Genomic DNA, 26,604 nt, shown 5'->3' on the forward strand with positions numbered 1-26,604 from the left:
CGAGCTGCTTTAGTGAACGTATGGATAATCAGATGTCTTACCTTTATAACCAACTGTTCTTCTGTATACATGCATGTATCTTTATGACCACTTGTTTAGTATATTGCGAAGCATAACAGCTAAAATTGTATAGCCAGAACCCTCTGGAACTTATTTCCCAACTCTCTGCAAATTTGTTCTGGTATTTTTGTTAGTTTGCTGTAACCACTCCACTCTGTAATTTCCTTTAGCCTTGAGGGTATATTAAATAAATGAATAAATATTACATACCATGTATCCGAGAATGCTTGCTCGACCAAAGGAAAATGTGCCACTTGCATCAATTGGCAGGTAAAATATGAGAAAAAATTGGAGGACGCTTAAGCTTCGCCTTTAAGAGTGGAACGCGACAGCGTTCCCGTCGACCCGCCAAGGGGTGTAAGACAATGGGCTACGGCGCAGCGACTACGCGCCCCGCATCGGACGCGGTGAGCGTCGAGCAACGCAGCGTTCGGCGCGACAACGAAATGTGCGCCTGAGCAAGCGACGCACGCCTGAGCCTTGGAAACAGCTAGTTTCTAAGGCAACACCGCGTTCACTAGAGGCGCTTTTGTACCGCTTTGAAGCATCGAACTCGTGGCTCAGTGGCAATAAAGAAAAAAAAAAAAAAAAAAAACTCGTGGCTCAGTGGTAACGTCTCCGTCTCACACTCCGGAGACCCTGGTTCGATTCCCACCCAGCCCATCTTGGAAGTTGCTTTTTATTTATGAAGTGCCTGCCGTGATTTATCGCTCACGGCCAACGCCGCGGACGCCGACGCCGACACCGACGCCGACGACACCGGCTTTTCTGCGACACGAGCTCCTTAACGCTATCGCGTTAAAACATATTTCTGGTGCACATCTCTGCATGAGAACATGTCGGTCACTTTGTTGCCAGCGAATCTCACAGCGAATGACGCCGGAGCCTTTTTTTCCCGAGGCACCAAAGTACGTCATATTGCAGGCTAAGAAGATGATAGACACGCAAGGCGTTTGTCGCAGCTCGGAATCTTCCACGAGGTGCAAGGTGTAGCGAGGACGACAAAAACGCCGTATACTTCAATATGCTACTTTGCTGTCCCAGGCAATTTATGAAGGATAAAGACGTCATTAATGTTAGAATGAAGGGGCCTATGCAGTGGGTTCCCGAAGGCTTTATGGCGTGCCTTCCACGGAAAGCCTACGGCCTGTAGAGGCATCCCACGTCGGGAATAGGAATCGCAAAATTTATTTTCTTGCATCCGCAACGCTTGAAGTCCAGAATCGTTCATTGGGGAGTTCCAAATGAGAACGATGATAATGATTCCACACAGTTAGGTGAGCATTGTTCAATTAAGTACCACATACCAAAAAAGACAATGTGGAACAAAGGGTGAATTTCGGATTTGCTGAGTATTGGACTGGTCGCACTGCCAGATGATATGCAAGCGTACCACTGTCAAGAAATGCATATCAGCACGTTCACCTTCGTTATGCCTTCAACGAATTAAGTCGACAAGAAGACGATGGAGCTCACGACACAATGCACGCATGATTGGCACTATCAAATGATAAAGGCACTTGTCGAGGGTAGCGCGCTGATTTACGTTCAGTTGATGTATATACGTCAGCGACGGTATTGCAGCGCACTCCGGAAGGTAACTCCAACCCAAGGTAACTTTTCTGTGCAAATGAGGGGGGGGGGGGGGGTGCCTATACTATTACAAATGCGAATAACGCCCACCATTCGCCATAAAAACCCGTAAACCCACAAAAGATAAATGAAATAAGGTGTATTTTACAGGTACACCTGTGCGATACGCCTCTCCCTTACTTGGCAAACAAAGAACCACGTCAAAAGAACTCGAGCAGGAAAGAAGCGCAGGAATATGACTGCCAAGAACAAGTACAGAAGCGAACGCGTAACATAAAGGTTACTTTAGTAGAATAGAACTTTAAAAAACAGCAGTTGACAACAAGGCACACAGACCGCGCGGAGCTTCTCTGGAGCCAAGGCATGTGTTGGGCTCGTGTTATAGCAAGACGTCACGTGACTGCGAAAGACTGACCGAGTGTCGCGGGCGTGACGCGTATCGCAAGTGCACTCGGACGTGCGACACGTGCTTGCAATGAGAGGGCCGAGCCTCGCTTAAATGAATGCGACAGTGGCCGCATTGCATCGCATTTCCGAAGCATCGCATTAACGTACGTCAACGGGAACTGGTTTAACTATATACCGCGGTAGACCAAGACGGACAAGTAGACTTCAATTAATTCATGCAAGCGGCTAGCAGAATACATTGACAGAGGAAAGAGAGGTAAGTAAAAGAGCTGATCGGCATTCTACCCTGCCCTGCGTTGCCGATGCGCTCTCGCTGGAACGCCGCGTGGGATCGGCAGCCATTGCGCGAAATATGTAAACGCTGACGCTTTGGCGGCCAATAAACGCCAATATCGCCCTACTGATGCGCTAATCAATAGGACGCGCTACACTCGCATCCGTGTAAACGCGGTCGATATGGTTGCAAGGACGAATGTCCATTCAGGCCAATGCGCGTACCGAGCAGCGGTGCGGCCGAGCCATGGGCAGCACGATGGAAAGCTTCGTCGCTCTGCGCTGCAATGCACGTCACGGTGGGATATGATACGTCGCACTCGAGTTGCATCCGGAGTTTTGTAAACGGCAAACATTTAATGGGCGAACGATTGCCCTATCGCGTTCCCCCTGTTTCCTTTCTGCCTTACCCTACACATAATCACGCGGATTGGTTCGGTGCGAATCGACCGGCTGACGCAAAACATTTGTGTCCGTTTGCGGTTACACGCACGCTCGAACAACGCGCTTGCATTTCACGATACAATCTGCGCATCGCACGCGTTCCAAGTGGAAAGTTATTAAACGATCCAATGAACGTAAGAGATAGATCCGCTTGTAGCTCGCATCCACCGCGCTCCTCCTCGTGAAAGATCGTCTAGACAAGCAATAAGGATCCTGGCAGGGTGTGAAAGATATCGTGTGCTGACTGTACTCGTTCTTATATTGTCAAAACCAGGAAAATTGTGCGACAAATGAAGGAGCACCATATATGAGCCGTCTCAAAGAAATAAATAAAATGTCAAGCGTCTATGCCGCACACGCTAACAACCATGGTCGCTTCACTGACTGAGATGGCTCTATCGAGGCGAAGTAATAGTGCACCGGCTGTGTCCGGGAATCCGTCCGCGTTCACACGACCTCAGATACTACAATATCAGACAAATTGTCTGCGATCTAATGGCGTCCACTTGTACGGCCGCGTTCGCCGCGTCTTTCCTTCCCTTCTCGCTTTTACTTTTCTGTTCCCCATTTCACTGCCTCCCAGATAGTGTGGCCAACCAGACGCCTCTCCGGTTAACATCCCTGCCTTTTTTTCTTTCCTCTCGCTCTTTCGCGCACACTAAGTCATGTCATGACATTAAAAACAAACAAAAAATATCAGCAGACTTTCAGCGACTCTATCATCATCATCATCAGCCTGGTTACGCCCACTGCAGGGCAAAGGCCTCTCCCATACTTCACCAACAACCCCGGTCATGTACTAATTGTGGCCATGCCATGCCTGCAAACTTCTTAATCTCATCCGCCCACCTAACTTTCTGCCGCCCCCTGCTACGCTTCCCTTCCCTTGGGATCCAGTCCGTAACCCTTAATGACCATCGGTTATCTTCCCTCCTCATTACATGTCCTGCCCATGCCCATTTCTTTTTCTTGATTGCAACTAAGATGTCATTAACTCGCGTTTGTTCCCTCACCCAATCTGCTCTTTTCTTATCCCTTAATGTTACACCTATCATTCTTCATACCGTGTCCTAAACAATTTACTGCGACAGCAGTCACTCATGCCACTCCCGCCAAACCGCCAACATTGTGGAAAGCCGGCAATGCTCTCTACAGCTGCGAAAATATCATCACAACTTCCTTCTTTCTTTTTCTTTTTTCACTGTCCTTAATTTCGTCTACAGAGGCAGTCAGTCTGCAACGCATTGCGACAACTGGACGATCGGCCACTGCCTGTGCAGGCGCAATACTTGCACAGCAGTCCCGATCACCACTGGTCGGTCCACAAGGAAGTAAATACACTTCCATGCTTCTTGAGCGCGACTGGCCTGTGTGGAACTCCTTGACTCCATGGCCCAGTACAACTGAACAGGATGTAGAAAGCGCGACTGAACAAGGACGCAGAAAGAAACAGAGACGCTAAGACATCGCTGTCTTTGTCTGTCTGTTTCTTCTTACGCCCTCGTTCAGTCACGCTTACACATTCTATCATTGTTAAGTTAGTTAATAAGCGAATGCTTACAAGTTTATGCGGTCGCTAAAACTACTATCTTCACTTGGTAGAGCTATCCACTAATTTGCTATCGCAATCGGTGCTTCGCCTTTCGGGCGAAACTGCGATTTCTTTTTCTTTTTCTATTGCCGGTTCGTATATGCAAGAAAAAATATTCGAGAAGAGCATGTAGATAAATTGTAGTGATTTTTTAGGTATTGAAATTGTTTCTCTGGGAACCTCTTCTTTAGAACACTGTCAAAACGACGCTTGCTCAGACGTCGAAGAATATGTAATCGTTTCAAGGAGGTTTTATATTTCACTTTCTAGTACTTTGTTATTTTTCATTTCTTGGATCCTTCCCCAAATATTCTATTTGTTTTCGACTTAGTACTCAATGCCTTTTTCTAATTCCATCCGAATCTTCTCAATTACCCCACAGTGGTTATGAGCCACCGACAGAGGAAAAAAAAAGTTGTCCATCGGGTACGTAGGTCGGTAAACACGCAAAAGATGATTGCGATAAAGAACATTTCGATTATCTATCTAAATCCAAAAACAAACGCGCTTCATTTAATTACCTTCGTTTTAGAAAAATACTACCATTGAGCGTTAATGTAGACTCAATCGTCTATGCCTCAGAGGAAATGCAGGAGTCCTTAGAGCTATTGGCTAAAGGATTCGAGAATCCGTTCACAACGCGCCTTCGAACTTCTGTTTTTACTCGTGAATTCTCGGACTACAAAGAGATATCTTATTCGGAAGTAGCACAGGTTATGTTACGGTTGCCAACTACAGCGCCTGGCACGGACGGAATAACAAATGCAATGTTAAAGATTTTCTTTCAAGAAGCTCCACATGAGCTTCTGAAGTTGCTAAACTTCAGAAGCTCATGTCAAACTGTTAGTAATGCATGAATTCCAGAAGGATGGAAGATGGCCAAAATTATTCCGTTATTTAAATAGCAAGGGGGAGGGTATACTATAGACAGCATCAGACCAATTGCGTTGACATCAAACATAGTGAAACTTATTGAAAGAGTGCTTCACGGGCATATAATAGTTTATTGACGAAAATCAATTGTTGAGTCCTTGTTAAATTGGATTTCGATCTGGCTATTCAATACGGCACGCGCATGTAAATCTTGAAAGTAGCATTAACATCGCCAGACAGAAAAACAATACGCGACTTTAGTTACCTTAGATATATGTAAAGCCTATGACAGCACTGAACATGCAATTTGAGCAAATCGGTTGCAGAGCCATTGCTTTGCAGGCTATAGCGTAGCATGGGCGCATGAATTTTTAAAAGACAGGGAATTCTATTGTTTTCGAAGCGGCTATTCTTCTAATAAACACAAGCAAACAATAGGTGTGCCTCAGAGATCGGTACTTTCACCAGTATTATTTAATATTTTACTGAGCAGAATCCCCGTTCACCCATCATAAACGTACATACGTTTATGCTGATGACATTGCCTTTTTTGGTATGGCTAGTGACATATACTCTCTTTACAAAATTTAGCAGTCGTATCTAAGGCAACTGGAAGGCTGGCTGCATAGCGTACACTTAAACCTGAATGCTAATAAGTGTGCTATCCTTGTTTTTCTCGTTAAATACCCAGTATACATATCGCTTAACTATCATCTCGAAGATATCCCACAAGTAGAGTCACTAAGTGTCGGTGTTTGTTGGCTTCTCATGATATGACTAAGTAGAGTCACTAAGTCACTAAGTAGAGTCACTTGGTGTCAGTGTTTGTTGGCTTCTCATGATATGACTAATAAAAATCGGGCCCCTCGGTTAAACCCCTTTCTTCTCGTTTATTACATAACGAGGGTCTCGAATCCAGCAACATTGATGCCTTCAAGTAGCATATGTGGGTTTATTGACCAGTTGCCTTTCACCCAAAAAGATCACGTTCTCGTGACGCCTGCGGCAAGAACGACTTTCCACGTCCGCCGCCAAGGTCTGTGAGTGGTGGCGCTGGCTAACCCTCCCATGGTTCTACTAGTGCACATAAATACCCAAGAAAGTGGATGGGGAAACGCCGCCGTGGTAGCTCAATTGGTAGAGCATCGCACACGAAATGCGAAGGTTGTGGGTTCGGCTCCCACCTGCAGCAAGTTGTTTTTTCATCCACTTTAATTCCACTAATTTATCGTTTCTTTATTTCATTTATTCAGCACAAGTAATTTCCCCTATGTTGTCCTTGGTGTCAGTGTTTGTTGGCTTCTCATGATATGTACCTTAGAGTTATTTACAACGGAAATCTTAACTGGCGGCCGCATATTGAATATATTGCGACAAAAGGACCTCGTATAATGGGCATTTTGCGTAAGTTAAGCAATCGAAGAACAGGTATGCGAAGAAAATCCCTCTTGATGGTATATAAAATGTACGTTCGTCCGGTGTTAGAATTTGGATGTTTTATTCTCAAGTGTTCCATCATACGAGCTTCGGCCGCTAGTTTTGTTAGAATGAGAGGCACTACGTCTGTGCTTAGGCCTTCCAAAATACGTTGCAAATGCCGTATTATACCTGGAAGCAAGAATCCCACCCACATTCTGCCGATTTCACCTTCTGACCGTTCAGACCTTCTTAAGGCTATATGAATCACCATTAAACCGTCCTCAAATTATTTTCATTTCCGATCCAGAATTATTTTTTCCTATTCATTGGCCCAGGTTTCATAGACCACATATTATATTTGTGCAAACATTACTTGAACCCCTAAATGTGCAAATTCGCAATGTGCTTCCTAATAATACGCATTCAAATTACCCGGAGAAAGGTTCGACGACATTTTCCCAAACCACGCGAAGCTACTCCCTTACGGAATCTTAAACGTCATGTTGCAAGACCACCTAAGCACCTTAGAAACAAACATTATCATTGCAACAGATGCCTTACAGCACGATGAAAAAAAAATGGCATTGGAATATTTTGTACTGCACTCGACTGGCCTTCTTCTTTAAGATTGCCTAATTTTGAGCCTATTTTTCTGGCCGAGTTTTTAGCAGTAATCCTAACTTTACGTAAATTAGACCAAATGATTACAACAGCTGCTATACTTAATGACTCCTTTTCTGTATGATCTTGCCTTACTGCTACTAATGAGTCACCAATGCTAAAACTCTTCCACATGCTAGTTCCTGCCCATGTGCAATGTGTTCATTTGATTTGGGTGTCTGGTCATAAAGGTTTGTTCTTTAACGAAACTGCTGATTCACCGGCAAAGACATCCCTTTCCGGCCCTGTTCTTCCTATTCTACCAGTGACAGCACAGATCACGGCGGCAAGATTTCGGATGCGATCAATAAAATTAGCCTTATCGAACCCAGATCTGACTGTTTCTCCTGATTATAAGCACCTGGCATTTCCCTGGCGTATCGAATCCTGTTACACAAAGATGCTTGAGGTCTCTCTCACCGAATTACGTTGCCGCATTTCCTCCGTGAATATCTACTTACACAAGTCGGGTTTGGTTCCCTCCCCCCTCTGTTCATTTTGTAATGAGGAGAAGACGTACATCACTTTCTTCTATCTTGTCGCCGCTTTAATGCGGCAAGAAAAAGATTGTTGGAAATACCTTTTCGAAGAATTGGCCTGGACTTAATAGAAGCTGTTATTCTTCCGTTCGAGGCGTCCAATTTGGGATTCAGCCACAGGGATGCTTGCTTCGCTGTCCGATCATTCCTTATAGAATCTAAACGAATGTCCTGCTAAATTATTTTTTTTTACTTTTTAGTAAATTATTACTCATTCCATATGAACTTCCTGATTTTATTTTAACAGGTAAGGCTACAACAACATCAACAACAATAAACTTCTCTTTACCTACTGCCGCCCGATTCATGGCCGATCACCCGTAGTGGGTTGAGCCGTTAAGCCATACCAATAGGCACCAAACCAAACCAAATCACTCATGAGCCGACTCATTCTAACACAGACTGGCCCATGAGTATGAGCCTGAGTGAGTGCAGCTAAGTAGAATTTTAGTGACTCTTAGTCCGAGTGAACCTTAAGCAAAAAATAAATTTTGTGAATGCGTCTGATGACTTCCGTTTATTTTGCCAAACTGTGATTGGGCATATTTAAGACTTTATTTTAACCACAAAAGAAGTATGACTCGTTAAAATTATTCTGTGGACTCTAAGAGCAAGCTAATAATATTTTTTTTAACCACAAATGCAATGTGGTTGTGGGGAACTCGTAGACCATCATCTTCAGAGCCGGGGACATTTTAGTTCGAACACACGTAAATTCGTAAACCATTTTAGTTTTCGAGGATTCAAGTGGGAAGTTATAAGCGGCCGTGGTGCTTCAAGAAGCGTGATGTTACAGGGATGTCCCGATGTCTTGCTTATAACTGCTTAGTACAATAAAGAGAACGTACAGATCGTTCGTTAAGAGGCTACGCAGTTGCTGCCTAATATACTCTTAGTATAACATATGCCGTTACAACTGAAGTTTCTTGTCCGTGCCAATGACAACTTGGAACATGCGAGGCGATCGTGCGATGTTCAATTCATGTCATTGCAGTGCTAATGCCGGCTCGGTTGCCCATTTCTAATTTTCAGAAAAGCTGGTTGTACGACTAGACGCCTGCAAGAATAAGCATGCATGAAATCCAAAACTGATGGGGCATAAGGGGAGAGTGAATCTCGTCCTTTAACTTTCAACGCTTGAGGAAAAGCACCTGAAGAAAACTGGGAGTTCCTTAGCGTGTTCCTACAAACTTACATTTTTCGAGATTGCTGCGTGCGTGCGTGTGGGAGGGGGGGGGGGAGGGGAGCTGCACAGTGCTGCATTGAGATAGAGCCGGCTTTCACATCGTGTAGTGCCAAAAAATGTAAAATAAAAATTTCACTCATATATGCTTACAGCTACAGGGGCGCGTGCCGTGAAACAACTCCCAAATGCAACATTACGCAGCATTAGTTCCTCGCTTCAGTTGGAGGCAATCGCTTTCGATGGGTCTGCAGTTATTAAACAAACAACAAATACAAAACCACTCTTCAGAAGTGACCTTTCCCATCTGTTCTCGCTTATAAGCTACACCAAACTTTTGAGTGACACCTGGAAACCGTACGTCCCATCTAGGGAACAAATTTACTACTCCCTAGCTTTCTGCGTGACCATTTATGCAATGACCAAATATACCAAGAAAGTAAATCGTGTAATGTTTTCAGATTTAAGCTAAAGGGAATTACCAGTGATTCGTTTGTGTGACGCCAACATTACCGTGCAAATAGCGTGGTAGCGGTTCCGGAGTCCAGACAGCGCATTTCAACAGTACAATGCCTTCAACAGCGTAATACCTCCAGCCACAGGAAAGTCAAGGCAAATTAAACTTCACCAATAGCATGTCTTGACATGTACGCGTAGCACACGTTTTTCATGCGGCGTAAACAATAAGGCTGCATATGTTTGCTTGAAAAGATGAGAAAAATAGGTGCTGCCTCCGCGACGCCATTGAGAGGCCAAGCAGCTACGCCGGGAAAGAAATGAAATTGCAAGCTTCCTTCTTTATTTCTTTTTACCACGTAATGAATACGCAATCTTATTCGCCGTTCACATTCTTATACTGTTTCTTAAGAAGTTTTGAAACAACGCTCCCGCTTTTGTAATGTTGTTGCCTGCGGAATAAATGCGGATCTATTACGCAGAAGGCACGCAATCTGAAGGCGTAATCGATGCGTTTCTTTATAACACGCGTCTCACTTTCTTACTCTGATGCACGATAATTTGAAACGACTAGGTTGCATACGCATGTTGTCGCAAATGTATGCATGTCAGCTTACAAAATTGTTGCATCGTGAGGCTGTACGTCACTTAGGTGCGTAGACGAGCGCCGTGTATAGTGGAGGATTCCTGGTTAATTTTCGCCACTCGCGATTCTTGAAAGCGCACCTAAGTTTAAAAGCATGAACGGTTTCGATTCCCGGTCCCAGCGACCGGGAATCGAGCCCACTGCCACGTGATCAGCAGCACAACGTCATAGGCACTGGAGCCTATAGCTCTGCGTCGGATACCTTGTGCCGTACAGTTGAAACTGGCGCGCGGTGGTAGCCATGGCCGCTGCATTGACTGGGACGGCTCTATCGAGGCGAAATAATAGTGCACAGGCTGTGTGCGCGAACCCGTCCACGTTCACAAGACCACAGATACTACATCAGACAGCTTGTCTGCGATCAAATCGCGCCCATTTGTGCGGTCGCGTTCGCCGCGGCTTTTCTTCCCTTCTCGCTTTTGCCTTTCTGTTCCCCATTTGACTACATCCCAGCTAGGGTGGCCAACCAGACGCCTCTCTGCTTAACAACCTTACCTTCTTTCTTTCCTCTCTCTCTTTTTCACCGACTAAGTCATGCCATGTCATTAAAATAAAATAAATAAAAAATATCAGCAGGCTTTCAGCGGCTCTACACCGCCTCGGAAACAATTTACTGCGATAGCAGTCACTTAACCGCTCCTGCCGACCCGCCAACTTTGTGCGAAACCTGAAATCCTCTCTACAGCTGCGAAGATATCATCACCACTTTTTAAAAATATTTTTTTGCCACTGTCTTTTTGCCTAACGAGCAAGCTCACTCTGCTCTGCGAGATCTCACATGCCGCGCATCAGATCAGGAACTGCTCCAGGATGACTGCGGCTCCTACAAAGACCCACTTACTACTTTTCACGATATCACCTCACACTATAGGGACGGCAGGATGTTTTTTCCTACCCCCCATAAGAACCTCAACCGAGCTCAGGCAGTCACATTGAGAATGATTCAAACTAAATCTTATCCCACACCTTTTGTGCTTAACAAAATTGACCAGGATTTTCTCGCGGAATGTAAAAGTTGCGGACACACTCCGTGTCTATTTGATCATATGTTCTGGCTGTGCCCCAACCAAAGGGCTTCGGATCTCAACAGTGAGGAGAACTGGAGTCGGCGCATATCCAGCGAAGTCCTCCAAGATCAACTCTTGGCCGTCCGGAGAGCTCACGACATCGGGAAAGCCTTTGGCCTACCGGTGCCTATGTGGGCGGAGCCACCGACTTAGCCTGGGGGCTTGTGCCCTCGGACCCTAGTTTCTCTGGACTAAAATAAAGTTTTTGCCATGCCATGCCATGCCATGCCACTGTCCTTAATTTCCTTTACAGAGGCAGTCAGTCTGCAACGCACTGCAACAACTGGACGATCGGCCACTGCCTGTGCAGGCGCAATACTTGCACAGCAGTCCCGATCAGTGGTCGGTCCACAAGGAAGTAAATGCACTTCCGTGCTTCTTGAGCACGACTGGCCTGTGTGAATGCCATTGAATGCATGGTGCAGTTCGCGCGCGATCTCGCATTCGCCGTGCCCCTCCCTTTCATCTCTCATCTTTCTATATCCCTCTTCTCCTTCCTCCAGCGTAGGGTGGCCAAACGAACGCCCCCCCCCCCCTCCCCCCGTTTAACATCCATGACTGCTCTCTTTCTTTTCTCTTCTTGAAGTTCTGTGCAATTTCCCTCTATTGCATAAAAGGACCAAAAACATGGCGATGACGGCCGCGGCGGCATGACGCCGATGGCACGATGACGCCTGAAAAGCTTCCGACTGACCTTTGACCGCCGTAATGGCAAAAGAACCCGCAAGGGTTCTGAAACGTTCTCTGTTTGCCACCTTGACTTGGTCAGTGGCCACACCAATGTGTTCAGCCTGTTTGCTTGTCGGTCCTTGTGACGTATGTCGACAATGGAAGGTCGGGAGAGGCGGATAACTTCGGTAGGTAAAGAATATTACTGCAAGCGCTGTATTGTTTTACGGCGTTAACCGTATGTACAGTACATCAATTCCCTAGGCGGCCGTCGCGTTTTGGTGAGCGTGAAATGAAAAAAAAAATGTTCGTGTGCTTAAAATTAGGCGCACGCTAAATAATCTCAGGTGGTCAACAATAACCCATAACGCCAACAGGTTACGGGTCAACAGACTATATGCAAGCATTCCTGCGACACGAAACGAGCTTAACGTCTGAGGCAAACTGCTTGCCGTGAGAACTAAAGATTCTTGACTAAAAAGAAATCCAGAGGCACGTCGAAACGCATATATGAAATATCAAGACTTGAGGATCAAAGCAACGAAAGCAACGGGAAAAGCAGAAATAGGAAACCAATGTTTTCTTAGTTGTTTCACACTAAGCATGGTCTTAGGTTAGCGCTAACTTGACGAAACACAACAGCCAAGAGGTAGCGCTTGGTGTGTGTCGTTCTTGCGTTTCGTCAATCTAGCGCTAACTTAACACCACGCCAACGTTTCAAGACTTATCTGAGTCTCTCGTGATGACAATGATGATGATGATGATGATGATGATGATGATGACAAAAAAAGTTATATACTTGCAATGCTTGCACTTGTCTCAATCTCAGTAGAAGGTGATGAAGTCTGTATAGTTGTAGAAAATGTAGACCATCAACGGCATCTGATCACGACGCACTTCTCCAGCACAATATTTTCACGTAGTAGTCAGCATCATCAGCAGCAGCAGCGTGGTTACGCCCACTGCAGGGCAAGAGCCTCTCCCATACTTCTCCAACTACCCCGGTCATGTACTAATTGTGGCCATGTTGTCCCTGCAAACTTCTTAATCTCATCCGCCCACCTAACTTTCTGCCGCCCTCTGCTTCGCTTCCCTTCCCTTGGAATAAAGTCCGTAACCCTTAATGACCATCGGTTATCTTCCCTCCTCATCACATGTCCTGCCCATGCCCCCATTTCTTTTTCTTGATTTCAACTAAGATGTAATTAACTCGCGTTTGTTCCCTCACCCAATCTGCTCTTTTCTTACCCCTTAACGTTACAGCTATCATTCTTCTTTCCATAGCTCGTTGCGTCTTCCTCAATTTAAGTAGAACCCTTTTCGTAAGCCTCCAGGTTTCTGAGTACTGGTAAGACACAGCTGTTATACACTTTTCTCTTGAGGGATAATGGCAACCTGCTCTTCATGGTCTGAGAATGCCTGCCGAATGCACCCCAGCCCATTCTTATTCTTCTGATTATTTCAGTGTCATGATCCGGATCCGCAGTCACTACCTGTCCCTTACCACTTCCAGTGCCTCACTATCTATCGTAAACTGCTGTTCTCTTCCGAGACTGTTAAAGATTATATTAGTTTTCTGCAGATTAATTTTTAATTAATTATGGGGTTTTACGTGCCAAAACCACTTTCTGATTATGAGGCACGCCGTAGTGGAGGACTCCGGAAATTTCGACCACCTGGGGTTCTTTAACGTGCACCTAAATCTAAGTACACGGGTGTTTTCGCATTTCGCCCCCATCTAAATGAAGGCCGCCGTGGCCGAGATTCGATCACGCAACCTCGTGCTCAGCAGCCCAACAACATAGCCACTGAGCAACCACGGCGGGTTTTAATATTTAGACCCACCCTTCTGCTTTGCCTATCCAGGTCAGTGAGCATGCGTTGCAGTTGGTCCCCTGAGCTACTAAGCAAGGCAATATCATCAGCGAATCACAAGTTACTAAGGTATTCTCCATTAACTCTTATCCCCCATTTTTCCCAATCAATGTCTCTGAATACCTCCTATAAACACGCTGTGAATAGCATTGGAGAGATCGTATCTCCCTGCCTGACGCCTTTCTTTATTGGGATTTTGTTGCTTTCTTTATGGATGACTACGGTGGCTGTGGAGCCGCTATAGATATCTTTCAGCATTTTTACGTACGGCTCGTCTACACCCAGATTCCGTAATGCCTCCATGATTGCTGAGGTTTCGACTGAATCAAACAATTTCTCGTAATCAATGAAAGCTATATATAAGGGTTGGTTATATTTCGCACATTTCTCTATCATCTGATTGATAGTGTGAATATGGTCTATAGTTGAGTAGCCTTTACCGAATCCTCCCTGGTCCTTTGTTTGACGGAAGTCTAAGGTGTTCCTGATTCTATTTTCAATTACCTTAGTAAATACTTTGTAGGCAGCGGACAGTAAGCTGATCGGTCTATAATTTTTCAAGTCTTTGGCGTCCCCTTTCTTATGAATTAGGATTATGTTAGCGTTCTTCCAAGATTCCGGTACGCTCGAAGTCATGAGGCGTTGCGTATACAGGGTGGCCAGTTTTTCTAGAACAATCTGCCCAGCATCCTTCAACAAACCTGCTGTTACCTGATCCTCCCCAGCTGCCTTCCCCCATTTCATAGCTCCCAAGGCTTTCTTTACTTCTTCCGGCGTTACTTGTGGGATTTCAAATTCCTCTAGACTATTCTCTCTTCCAGTATCGTCGTGGGTGCCACAGGTACTGTATAAATCTCTATAGAACTCCTCAGACACTTGAACGATCTCTTCCATATTAGTAATGATATTGCCAGCTTTGCCTCTTAACGCATATCTCTGATTCTCGCCTATTCCTAGTTTCTTCTTCACTGGTTTTAGGCTTCCTCCGTTCTTGAGAGCATGTTCTATTCTATCGATATTATACTTCCTTATGTCAGCTGTCTTACGCTTGTTGATTAAGTTGGAAAGTTCTGCAAGTTCTATTCTAGCTATAGGGTTAGAGGCTTTCATACATTGGCGTTTCTTGATCAGATCTTTCGTCTCCTGTGATAGCTTACTGTCATCCTGCCTAATGGAGTTACCACCGACTTCTATTGCACATTCCTTAATGATGCCCATAAGATTGTCTAATGCTCATAAGATTGTGTAATGATGCCCATAAGATGTCACGTAGTAGTGACGGTGACCAAAGTATCAAAACTGTGATTGACGAAACTAGCGTTTATTGGGCGAGCCTGTGCTCTCAAAAACAGGATACACTCAAAGAACAGCGATAGCGGCGAACACAGTCGGCGATCTTCTGAAATCTGATCAGTGGGTCAAGCGCGTCAGCTTCTACACATGATTCATCGAATGCTCCAGGGTCACCACTGGTTCCCGCGTGTCTTCCAGAAAGTGCTACACGATTCGCGTCGCGGATACGACCAGATTACGCAAGGTTCGGCGACAATTTACAGCGGTTAGAACCATCGATAACATTCGAGCAGCTTCCGATACATGTGGCCGCGTCCTGCGTTGGGCGATAACATTTGTTAAGACGGTGAAAAGCGGTCAGCCGAGAAAGATAAACAAGTACACGTGTCAGTATAGTGGAAAATCTTCCGAAATGTGTGTGTGTGCGTGTGTGTGGGGGGGAGGGGGGTATAGTGGAGATGGGTCTATAGCTTGTCAGACTTGCGGCTTTCTAGAGGAATTTCGTCGCAATGGATAAATTAGAGATAACATTATTAGCTGTCTTGCACAGTGTAACGGGCATAACCCACGGTTATGTCAGTGACCGCCGGCCTCAAAAAATAAAGCACTTCATTTACTGTCGCTGTGATATACAGTCCTCTCATAATTTGAAGCAATAATATAGCACCAAACCTACTTCGCATGTCATGCAAGGAAGCATACGAGTGCATAAAAGTACTAAATTTATTAAATTTGCTTCTATACGAATTCTAGCAGAAAAAGAAACGGAACGTCTTTTTTTTTTCTTTTGCCGGCATTGTAGTTGTAAACAAACAATTGACCTTTTTGCGAATGAAGGCGGCGTAGCTCATTATTTCAAACGTATGGATTATGGAAACAGCGTGGCAGTAGCAGCTGTCCTTATACTGATATACGGGAAAGAGGGGAACATATGCGTGCAGATGCCTGTATTGCGTAAAACCGTTCGTGTGAAGCGGAAAGATAGCGTATTTGCGAAGTCTCGAATGACGAGTGAGGTTCTGCCCTTTGGGAATCGAAAACGAACAACCACCAGTCGAGATAGCTCCTCTATTTGAATTTTTTCTAGACGAGATAGTATTACCATAACCTTTCTAATGTCTGTTTTCTGAAAGCCAAATCCTACGCGTACTTCCCCAAATGAAAACAGGAGTAAGCTTTCGCGTTACTCGTTCATCACACGCTATCGGCGCAGACAACTGAAAATATATATATATATATAAAGAAAGAGAAGAAGAAGAAGAAATCAGAAAAAGGTTGTCCTGATCCTGGTCTCGCTTTTACTTTTCTGAGACAGCGGCACTAAGCATGTGGCTTTTGGCAGTACCGAATTGCCGCTTTAGCCATACGGATAATACGATAATTCGTTACACTGGTCGTACAGGCCAAGCATTGAAACTACGTGCCGTCTGCGGAACGGAAATTATTACCGATGTGGCCAGATGCGATTCAGTACGGTATAGGAAGGGCGGACCTAAAATTTCAAACCCAACAGGCTTCTTAATCAAATATCTGTTGTTGTTGTTGTTTTTCCTTTAAAGCAGCCGCTTATGCGCGTACAGGCAGCTTGCAGTACTAGCTTGCATTCGATCTCTCGGGGCGAAGGCGTGTCGAACACTTTCCACGCGCATGGCCTTTTTCACCGCGTGAATGACATAAGCTCGCGGTTCGCTAGACCCGACAAAAGTTCACAGGTTCATCTATCCTGCGCTACGTCGACAAATGTCAGCACCGCCCCGATGTACTAGGTGAATAATAATAAATAAATAAATAAATAAATAAATAAATAAATAAATAAATAAATAAATAAAGCACACGTGCTCACCTCAAATGTGGGTCGGTATACGATGTCCAGAAAAGACAGGTCCGAGCAAGAGGTGAGAAAGAGTCAGTTATCCGTTAGGCAGCGAATTCCGCGGCGTCGAGACATCACGGGCGACCGACGGAGCAGTACTATCAAACCCCTACGTGTCCGGGAGCTCGGAGCCGTTGGCGGAGCAACAGGTTGCGCAACATGCAGCTGCCATAATGGACCACGTGATCGCACTGTCTGCCCTCCTCCTCACCTGCGAGCTCGCTGCCACTCGCCACCCCACACATCATCGTCCCGCGTCCTTCCCCTCAAATCGATGAAGGGGCCGGAAAGCGGCACTGCACGTCAAGGAGGTGCTCCGAAATCCCGTTGCGTCACCGCGCAGCGCCGCCTTCTTTGCTGGACGAGGAGGAGCGCAACCGGGCCCTTCGTTCACCGCGCTTCGTAAATGTAGAACGGGATTCAGTGACTACCCTTACCATAATCAACTATAATTACTTCACCTACGACAACTTGAAATAACCCCTGGAATCAACGACAAAGGCATTTAATGACGCAGCAGGCGCACAAGAGCGTGGACAGTCTCAGTCTAAAGCCTCGAAGGCATTCCACGAGTAACACAATCATTCGCCGGCCGTTGCTGCATAGAACGACCGGCGCCTCAAACCTTAGCGCAGAAAGGGGTGCTTTCCCTCTGAATCTTTAAGCCTTGGAGGAAAGAATTTTGCAAAGGTCCATGTAAGCAGCCCGACAGATAAATGCGGTTACGTGCACATTGAATTCGAAACTTAAGGCAACGTCATGAGAACGTTACATGGGCGAGTGGAAAGCATCTTCTATGCCATGCATGTTATGTAGGCCGTATACAGCGCGTATATACCATATATTGCACTGCAAGCACGCACATTTTCCTTTCGGCGATCACGTATAGTTGATAATGCAAACCGATTGACGTCGATTAAGTTGAAACCGCAGAACTACGAAAGACCGAAGCTGACAAGCACGAAAGAAGGCAGTGCCGTGTTCGCCTTCGCCGTGTCGTCACGTAAAGTTGTATATTCTGCAGCTTGAGATTAGTCAATATGACGTTACTACAGCTCAGAAGCAGCCGCTTTTCCACCAGCCATCGATAACGTAGGCAATTAAACAATTTAATTCCAAATCTACCTTTTTTTCGTCGTCGTCACGGCGGTTCCGCATACTGCTTGCCATGAATAAATGGAACGAACAAACTTTCGCGCAGTTTCTGAATTTCTCACTCTTGCACCTCCCTGTTTCTTGCCCCTTCAGACTCAGTTCGGTATTTCTATTTTTCGTCGACGTCATATTTCCTTCATTTAATTTGCGTTTGTTTGTTTGTTTGTTTGTTTGTTTGTTTGTTTGTTTGTTTGTTTGTTTGTTTGTTTGTTTGTTTGTTTGTTTGCAAAGCCACGAAACGAAATTATTTTGTAAGCTTTCAGAGAAAACATCACGTAAGCAACCTCACACTGCGCATGGATTGCCATCTGGACGACGGTGCGCAACTCGAGAGCAACGCCAGCTCCGTCGCGCGTACACAGTATACCACTGACGTACCTGGCCACAAAAGTTACTCGGAGCACGCTCGACCATAGGAGTGCGGCGTGCCCAAGTGGAGCCTCCTCAGTATATTCATCATCATCATGTCTTTTACTCGCCGATAAATGCACATATGCCGCGAAATTCAAATTGCGGGGAGATCAATTAAGAGCGCCCTTTCCAAGGCACTCAGAGTGGCACCATGCCCGCTGTGGCGGTAGCACACGTTTTCCCTAAAGAAAAGAAACAGAAAGTGCAGGACCGTTTAACTGCAAAATCAAAACACTTGAACGCAGAAGCTTTTTTACACTTGGGGCCGAATTCACAAAGCTTCTCCTTCGTAAATGGTATTCGCCATTGACTGGCCGCCTTCGCTAATATGTCCAGCATCGGCGTTTGGCTGGCATTTGCTCTTACGAACAGATCTGGCGTAAGAGCTTTTTGTGAGCACGGCGCTTTGATCAAATTTATGTAGTTTTTCTTTCGAAAGTAATGTTTGCTGCTGGCCAACTGCCTTCGCTAACAATACGTTCAATATCACGGCTAGCTGACATCTGCTCTAACGTACAGTTTTTGCGTAAAAGACTATTTCCTGAATACAAACCCTGGGCCGTGAAAGGTAACGGTTCTGTTCCAAAACCATTCCTTTTCGCTCTTCTTCACTGGTCAGAGTGGCACTACGCCCACTTCATTACTGGGATCGGCCGGCCGTGAGCGGTAGATGATATATATATATATATATATATATATATATATATATATATATATATATATATATATATATATATATATATATATATATATATATATATATATATATATATATATATAATCTTGTGACCGAATTCGGAATGCTCACGTTATATACAGACCCTGATGAGTATTATGAGAGTGAACGTTTATGATTCGAGCACGATGTAAGCGAGCGCGATGATTCAAGCACGATGATTAAGCAAGCACGATGATTCAACCATGTCCAGGAATTCGGATGGATGGATGGATGTTATGAGGGTCCCCTTAGGAACGGGGCGGTGGGTTGCGCCACCAAGCTCTTGCTACTATACTGCCTAATTTCCTTCCTAGGTAAAAAAAAGAAAAAGAAAGAAAACCCCACAATGAATTCCCATAACCAAATTTTCTGACCCTCTATTGCGAACTTTGTTTGTGCACGTCTCCAATTTTTGTCGTTTCCCTGCTTTTCTTCCCCCAATCTTCCAATCGCATCTTACTAATCTCTATTACGGACATGTTTACTTTCCCCCTGCTCTCACTGAACCCAAGGGCTTCAAGGAGGCCAGTGGTGCCTAGATCGACCGCTGGGCAGATATCTTCACATTCTAATAAAGCATGCTCCATCGTTTCCCTAGCTTTACCGCAGCAAGCACATGCTTGTTCGTCCTTCTTATATCTCGCTTTATAGATGCGTGTTCTAAGGCATCCTGATCTCGTTCGAAAAGTAATGAGCTTCCCTTTGGGTTATCATAAATGGTTTCTTTCCTGATTTCGTTTTTTCCTCTTAGGTAGTTACTCATGGCAGGTTTCTTTTCCATTGCCGCCACCCATGAGATTATTTCAGCCTCTCTGACTTTCCGCTTGACCTTCTTTGTTGCTGTGTTGCCCACCCTACAGGCCGCATACTTGCTGGTAAGTTTCCTATTTCTTTTCCTCCACTGTGAATCAATGTTTTTTCCTGTACAGATACCTGAACACTCTCCCAGCCCATTTATTTTCTTCCATATTCCTCAGTCGTTCTTCATAATCAATTTTACTGTGAGCTTCCCTCACTTCAAAATTTGTCCAGCCCATATCACTCGGCACAGCTTCATTTGTAGTCTTCCCGTGAGCGCCCAATGCGAGGAGTCCAACTGACCTTTGGTTCCCATCGAGTCCTGATTGTACCCCTTATTTCAAGCAAACAACCGCATTTCCAAAAGCAAGTCCTGGAACCATTACACCTTTACACATACCCCGGAGCACCTCGTACCTATTGTATCCTCATAGAGCTCTGTGTTTCATTATGGTTGCGTTGCTCCGCCCCTTTACTGTTATTGCTTTTTTCCTGTGTTTCCATCTATCGTTTATCCATATACCAAGGTATTTACATTCTTTCACCCGAGGTATTTCCTGGCCCTGTATATTGCCACATGTCTGTTCACTGTTCTCATTGAATACCATAACACCTGATCTTATAACGCTAAATTTCAAACCTAAATTCTCGCCTTCCTGTCCACAGATATTGCAAATCCTGAATCAATTCCTGTCCAGACGTTGCACATCACTTTACTTGTTAGCTAGCAACACAATGTCGTCCGCATAATATAAACCTGGACGCTGCGGAGCTACTACTGTACCTGCGTGTTTGTATGAGAGATTAAACCCGATATTACTTCCTTTTTAGCGCCCTCTCCATACTCACCATGTACATCATAAACAGCAGTGGGGATAAAGGGCACCCCTGCCTCAGTCCCTTGTTGATATCAACTTTCTCCTCGCTCCTCATCCCCTCCCATTCAACGCAAGCGGTATTCTCGAGGCAAATCTCTCTCAAAAGCTGCAGACAATCGTCACCTAAGTCTTCCCCTACCACAATATCCCACAAAATGTTGCGGTCTACGTTGTCATACGCTCCTTTAATGTCTAAAAAGGCCACATATAACGGTCTGCTTTCTACTCTTGATATTTCAATACACTGAGTAAGAACAAATGTTATCCAAACGCCTACCTACTCTGAAATATAATGTTTGTTAACAGGGATAAGGTGCCTCAGAAAGGCTGGCCAACGTTTCGATAGGAGGACCTATCTTCGTCAAAGGCGGCCTCGTCATCCTCGGCATGTTAGTTTTAAAGGGTTAGTGCAGTGACGTCACATGCGTTTTTTGTCGGTGGCGGTTGGTTATAAAGGGAGAGACTTCAGAGGTAATGAGCGCTGTCGCCTGACGTCTATGCGCGTGTTTCCCAAGACGAGGGGTCAAGAGCGGGAGAAAGGGAAGGCGGGAGAAAAGAAAAGAAAGAAAAGAAAAGAGAAAGAACGGGGCGGGGGGGGGGGGGGCAGCAAGATGAAAATAAGGAAGGGGGAATGGGAGGGCGTTGGGGAAGCGAGAGGTTAGGGAGCATTCAGGGGTGTCGTTGGCGGCATGTTTTTGTGGCATTAGAAGAGCCGGTCAGGCGGTCAGTGCGCGAGTAGCACAAAAGACAAAAATAAAACCATGAGTTGAAAGAGTGACTTGAGTGATCTATAAAGAGAGAGTAGCATAGTAGCAATGCGTCCAGTAATTTTGAAGTAGTTAAGATGGCGACAAGGAGTCTGGGGTGCAATGTATGGGGTAACTGGGAGGCAGCGGCCTGGTCTACCAAGGGGCGTTAGCCCCAGTAGCTCAACGTGTCGTTACGGCGGTATACAGAAATGACAATACGCTGTGTGGCTAAGGCGCCGAAAAAGGTATACTGACTTCGGAACGTGTTGGTGAGGGTGTTTCAAAAAACATACAATAAAAAAAGAGAAAAGAGAGGTGTAGAACCGAAACCGGAATAACAAATAGGAGGGTGACGTGCGCAGAAGCGGGCGGGGGCAGGTGTACATGGGAAAAGGGGGGTCGTTAGCTGATATAAACGTAAAAAACATGAAAGAGTATATTAAATTGAGTAGTAGGCAGGAAAAAAATTTCGAAATGGAGGAATGGGTGAGAATAAGAATTAAGGTTAGCTGGTGGCATAATGTATTTTGTGTCTTGGTTGATGAGATGAGAATTTCAGATTTAAGTTACCGCTTTTAAAGATTCTAAGTTACCACGTGCCAAATTACTTCCCGTCGGGTGTAGGCAATTAAACTTGTGTATGAGGTATGATTCCGTATATTTCCTTTCGCGAGGTGAACGGAAATTTGTTCGTAGTATATAGAGCCTTGCTTTGTCCATGTTCATTAAAGTGACTGGCTAAATTGGGTTTAGCCAGCCACTTAAAGTGGAGGTAAATTGGGTTTTGTGTCCGCGCGGCGACCGTTGAGTCTTGTACGAATTTGTTGTCCAGTCTCACCTATGCATTGTTTGCTACAAGCGGCACATTCTAGACAGTAGACTACTTTGCTTGATGTGCAGGTGAAAGCCGAAGTTACCTTGTGTGCGTAATTCGACGCAACACTAATTTTAAAGATATTCTTGTGCATGACGAACTAAGAACAAAGAAGATGTTTTGCTCTACATGCAAACATATTCAATCTACTACTAAAGAAAAAAGTACAGCGTCGAATTCATACCACACCCAAGCATCATCATACCACACCCAAGGACCATTCGGTCAGTATGTTCATCATTCGGGATGAACCCGCAATTGGAGCATCAAGACGGTACATTCCTCCCTTACATGGCCAAGAAGATATGCTAGTTGAATGAGCAGCAAAGCTACGTGACTTTGATGGTGGATAAAATTCACCTAAAGCCCTTTTTTGACTACAAGGGAGGCAACATCGCTGGTATCACATTGAACAACGCAGAAGCAGCAAACAGTGCATTTGTATTTATGATGCACAGCCTCATATGCAAGTTTAAAGAGGTAGCACACATTGTACCAGTGCATAAGGCTAATGAGGAATTTCTGCACAAGGTTTTGGGAGACGTCATTCGCGGCTTAGAAGAAATTGGATACAAAGTCATGTGCATTATGATTGACAACAATACTGTAAATCGAAGCGCGATGATGCCTTTTAAGTACTCTGTGACCAAGGCCCCCAAGCCGCACCGGAAAATTTACTGGCATATGATTTCGTGTTTCCGTACCCAGATCCCCACTGGCCATAGTTATTTGTCATTGATCCAGTGCACTTACTGAAGTGCGTGTGCAACAATTGGTTAAAGCAAAATGACCAGTATTTCTGGTTCCCTGCGTTTGAGCCAAGCACAACGCGAGAGCGGCGCATGCATTATGCGCATTTTAAGACAATCAAAGACGCATATAATTTAGGGAACGAGCAGATACTCCGGTACAGCTACACTTTGTCCAGGAAAACTGTTTCTCCAACAGACATTGAGAAACAGAATGTTAAACCTGCTTTGCAGATATTCAGTGAGTCCGGACCGAACGCACTTCGAATGACTGGAGCCAAGCACAACCTAAAACACCAGGAAGAAACGGCCAGTTTCATTGAAATAATAGTAAGGTGGTGGAAGGTTGTCAATGTCAAGACCCCTTTCAAAGGGCTCAGACTAAGGGGTGACTTTCAAGAGCCCGTCTACCCTTATCGAACCGACTCCAGGGTTTTCTTTCTGAGAGAGAAGTGGTTCTTGTGGGGAAGGAGAAAAGGCTGGCGCTATTTTCTGCAACCCATGCGGAAGCACGGCTTCCTAAGTGTCGTCGAGTACCTCGACTCGTCGGGGCTCTCGGCGAGACTATAGGACATTTCTACAAAGACCACCACCTCGGGCTTCCTGATCGGCCACTACTTCGCTTCCATCTCCTTTCTGAGCGATTTCTTGGATTGGTTGGAAGAATGGAAGGAGGGCGGATGCCTATAAGTTGTCTGATGAGACACGTGGCGCTTTGATCCAGACGACTCAAGCATTTATTGAAATTGCCAGATACTGCTCTGAGGAGCTCAGGATGTCCTTTGTGCTTCTTGAGAAGTTCGAGACCGACATTTTAGAAGAACGGAGTAAAGTTTCGTTCGTTCTCTGTCCTCGCTTCACCGTTGGAACTTGAAGCTTCTCGGACGATGATCGGCAGTTGTTGATCAAACGCAGGCAGGAAGCGATGAGATCAGATGTACAAGAAATATTTATAGGTAAACTTTTCTATATACATGGCAGGTAAAACAAATACATTACAAACTTGAACAATTGAGAAACAAAGTCTCACTCTTCGACTGTCTCAATGACTGTTAGAGCCCAGACTCGTTTTAACGTACATAGCACGGAGGCTCACTGATCTATCACCAATCCTGATTTCAGCCAAGTCTAACGTACATGGTACGGAGCCTCACTCATCTATCAGTAATCCTGATTTCAGCCAAGTCTAAGGGACAGTATGTCATCCCGATTTTTATAGCCCAAATATACAAAGAAAACAAGGCGGTAGGGCCGTTGGCCCGTCCCACAAGTTCAGTTGCCAATCAGAGTCAACCGTTTGTTAAGCCACAACTCCCAGGGATGGGCTTACTCTTTAAAAATAAACATATTGGAAAACAAAGCTATTTTCCTTCTTCCCTAAAACTCCGTTGCCCTCTCATTTCTCCGTAGTTAGTGACGGGCTGAGCAAAACACGTCAGGCACGAACAAGTTATCGCTAGGCCGCCTCAAATCCCAAGGGCGTCTCTAGGCCGCAAATGTATCGGAAGCAGGGTCATCGATACCACGTAGTGCGGCCGTACTCAAAGTTTGTCCGCGTGGGAAACTGATGGCCCTCCTTGTCCTTCAAACTTATTGTCTACAAGACAAAGTTCTCCGAGTGCGTGTTTCCAAGACGCCGCCGTCCGAATGCACTCTTCACGTGTGCACCGCATCCCTACAGCGTGCACTGTAAGCTGGCCTTCGACACCACAAAGGCAGTCGCACCCAACAACAAAGCCTGCGATTGCGTTCCGGACGCATAGAAGAATAGGTCCCTGCTCAGTTCATGCGGCACGGGGTTAGAAGAATAGGTCCCTGCTCAGTTCATGCGGCCCGGGGTTAGAAGAATAGGTCCCTGCTCAGTTCATGCGGCCCGGGGTTAGAAGAATAGGTCCCTGCTCAGTACATGCGGCACGGGGTCAAAGTTGCTAAGCCCTTCTTAACCTCGGCGGACTGCCAATACCGTGCGCACAATACCGACTGCCCGGAATCGGCACTCACCCTCCTGGCGCCTGCCGCGACGCGTCACCCAACACCGCGCGGTGCCTGTGACCCCACATAAAACAGCAACTGTTGCCCCGCTGACATGGGGGAGGGGAGTGAACCCCCTCTCTATACACAAAGCACGTGGCCGATTCGTGACACTTAAGAACTCGAACAATCAGAGCGACCTTACAAACGGTTTGGATGTTACCGGCGACTGCCTGGCTCGCAATATAATTTGTCCGTAAGACAAATCTATGAGTGTGAAAACAAGTTGCAACTACAGCGCACACATCCACAAATGAGCGCGGTACCTGCAATCGACAACGCGAAAAATCAAAAATTGGGAAGAACTGCGAACGCAGGCAGCCGTGCCAAGCGGAAAATTCAACATTGTTGTGACCGAACAGGCTCTGTAAAAACTGAAGGATGCTGTTCCAGTCATCGCCTATGTTGCTGGTTACTCGGTGCACATCGCTCTGAAGAGGTTGAAGTGCGCAAACGCAAAGCGCTCTTGACAATCGACAGTTGACAAGACTGTCGCAGTTTCGCCCGAAAATCACATGTACAGTCTTGTCAAAGAAAGTGACAGGGGAGGGCTGGTTTACCCAGCAATGCCAGCTGTGAATGCTGTGGCTCACAATTACGTTGTCGTGGAAGAGCTTTCCAAGCGTGCGTAATTTCTAAAGGTCCAAAACCAGCGCCAAGTGGCCACGGAACGGACACTCCAACTGCTCAGAGATGAGGAGCCTTCAGACTTTGCCCTCTGTGAAAAGGGACACACGAGTGAGGTGGTGCTGAAATGTGTTGTGGTGCAGCACAAACATTCTCCGAAAAAATTTCTGCCGGCGATTGAATGACAAGGCGCCTGATCTGGACAACAAGGCTAAAAAGCGGAAGCTGCAAACTAACGAATAAATGAACAGAACGCCGGTGCGGGTATAAAACACCTATCTGCCTATTTTTTATTTCTGCCTAATTTTATTCAGAGTACTACACGCGGAGCCGAAAAACAAGTCAGCCAAGCGCGCAACCCTTATTCGGGCTTGTGCTGGAGCGTTCCTACGCTTCAGCCGGAGCCGGCTCCGTCCGGCTTACGTTACAGAGGCAACCCCCCGGCCTTGAGCCAGTTCAGGTGGCGTTGGGCTGAGAAGTCTAAGGAACACCTTAGACTTCTGTCAACCAAAGGACCAGGCAGGATTCCGTAAAGGCTACTCAACAATAGACCATATTCACACTATCAGTCAAGTGATAGAGAAATGTGCAGAATATAAGCAACCGTTGTATATAGCTTTCATTGATTATGAGAAAGCGTTTGATTCAGTCGAAACCTCAGCAGTCATGGAGGCATTACGGAATCAGGGTGT

At 45.6% G+C, this 26,604-nt stretch overlaps 1 protein-coding gene and 1 pseudogene across 1 annotated transcript in view; one reads left to right on the top strand and one right to left on the bottom strand.

The window, feature by feature from the left end:
- The window catches only part of cyc (basic helix-loop-helix ARNT-like protein cyc), a 94,513-nt gene extending 77,482 nt beyond the window's left edge, over positions 1-17,031 (bottom strand). Inside the window, exon 1 of the mRNA XM_075689602.1 lies at positions 16,893-17,031. The gene's annotated coding sequence lies outside the window, so the exon portion shown is untranslated. The remainder of the gene's footprint in view (positions 1-16,892) is intronic.
- Positions 1-26,155, top strand: part of LOC142578261 (uncharacterized) — a 31,301-nt pseudogene extending 5,146 nt beyond the window's left edge.
- The last annotated feature ends 449 nt before the right edge of the window (positions 26,156-26,604 follow it).

The sequence above is a fragment of the Dermacentor variabilis genome, chromosome 4 (genome assembly GCF_050947875.1).
Source record: "Dermacentor variabilis isolate Ectoservices chromosome 4, ASM5094787v1, whole genome shotgun sequence".
In the NCBI taxonomy this organism is placed as follows: Eukaryota; Metazoa; Arthropoda; class Arachnida; order Ixodida; family Ixodidae; genus Dermacentor; species Dermacentor variabilis.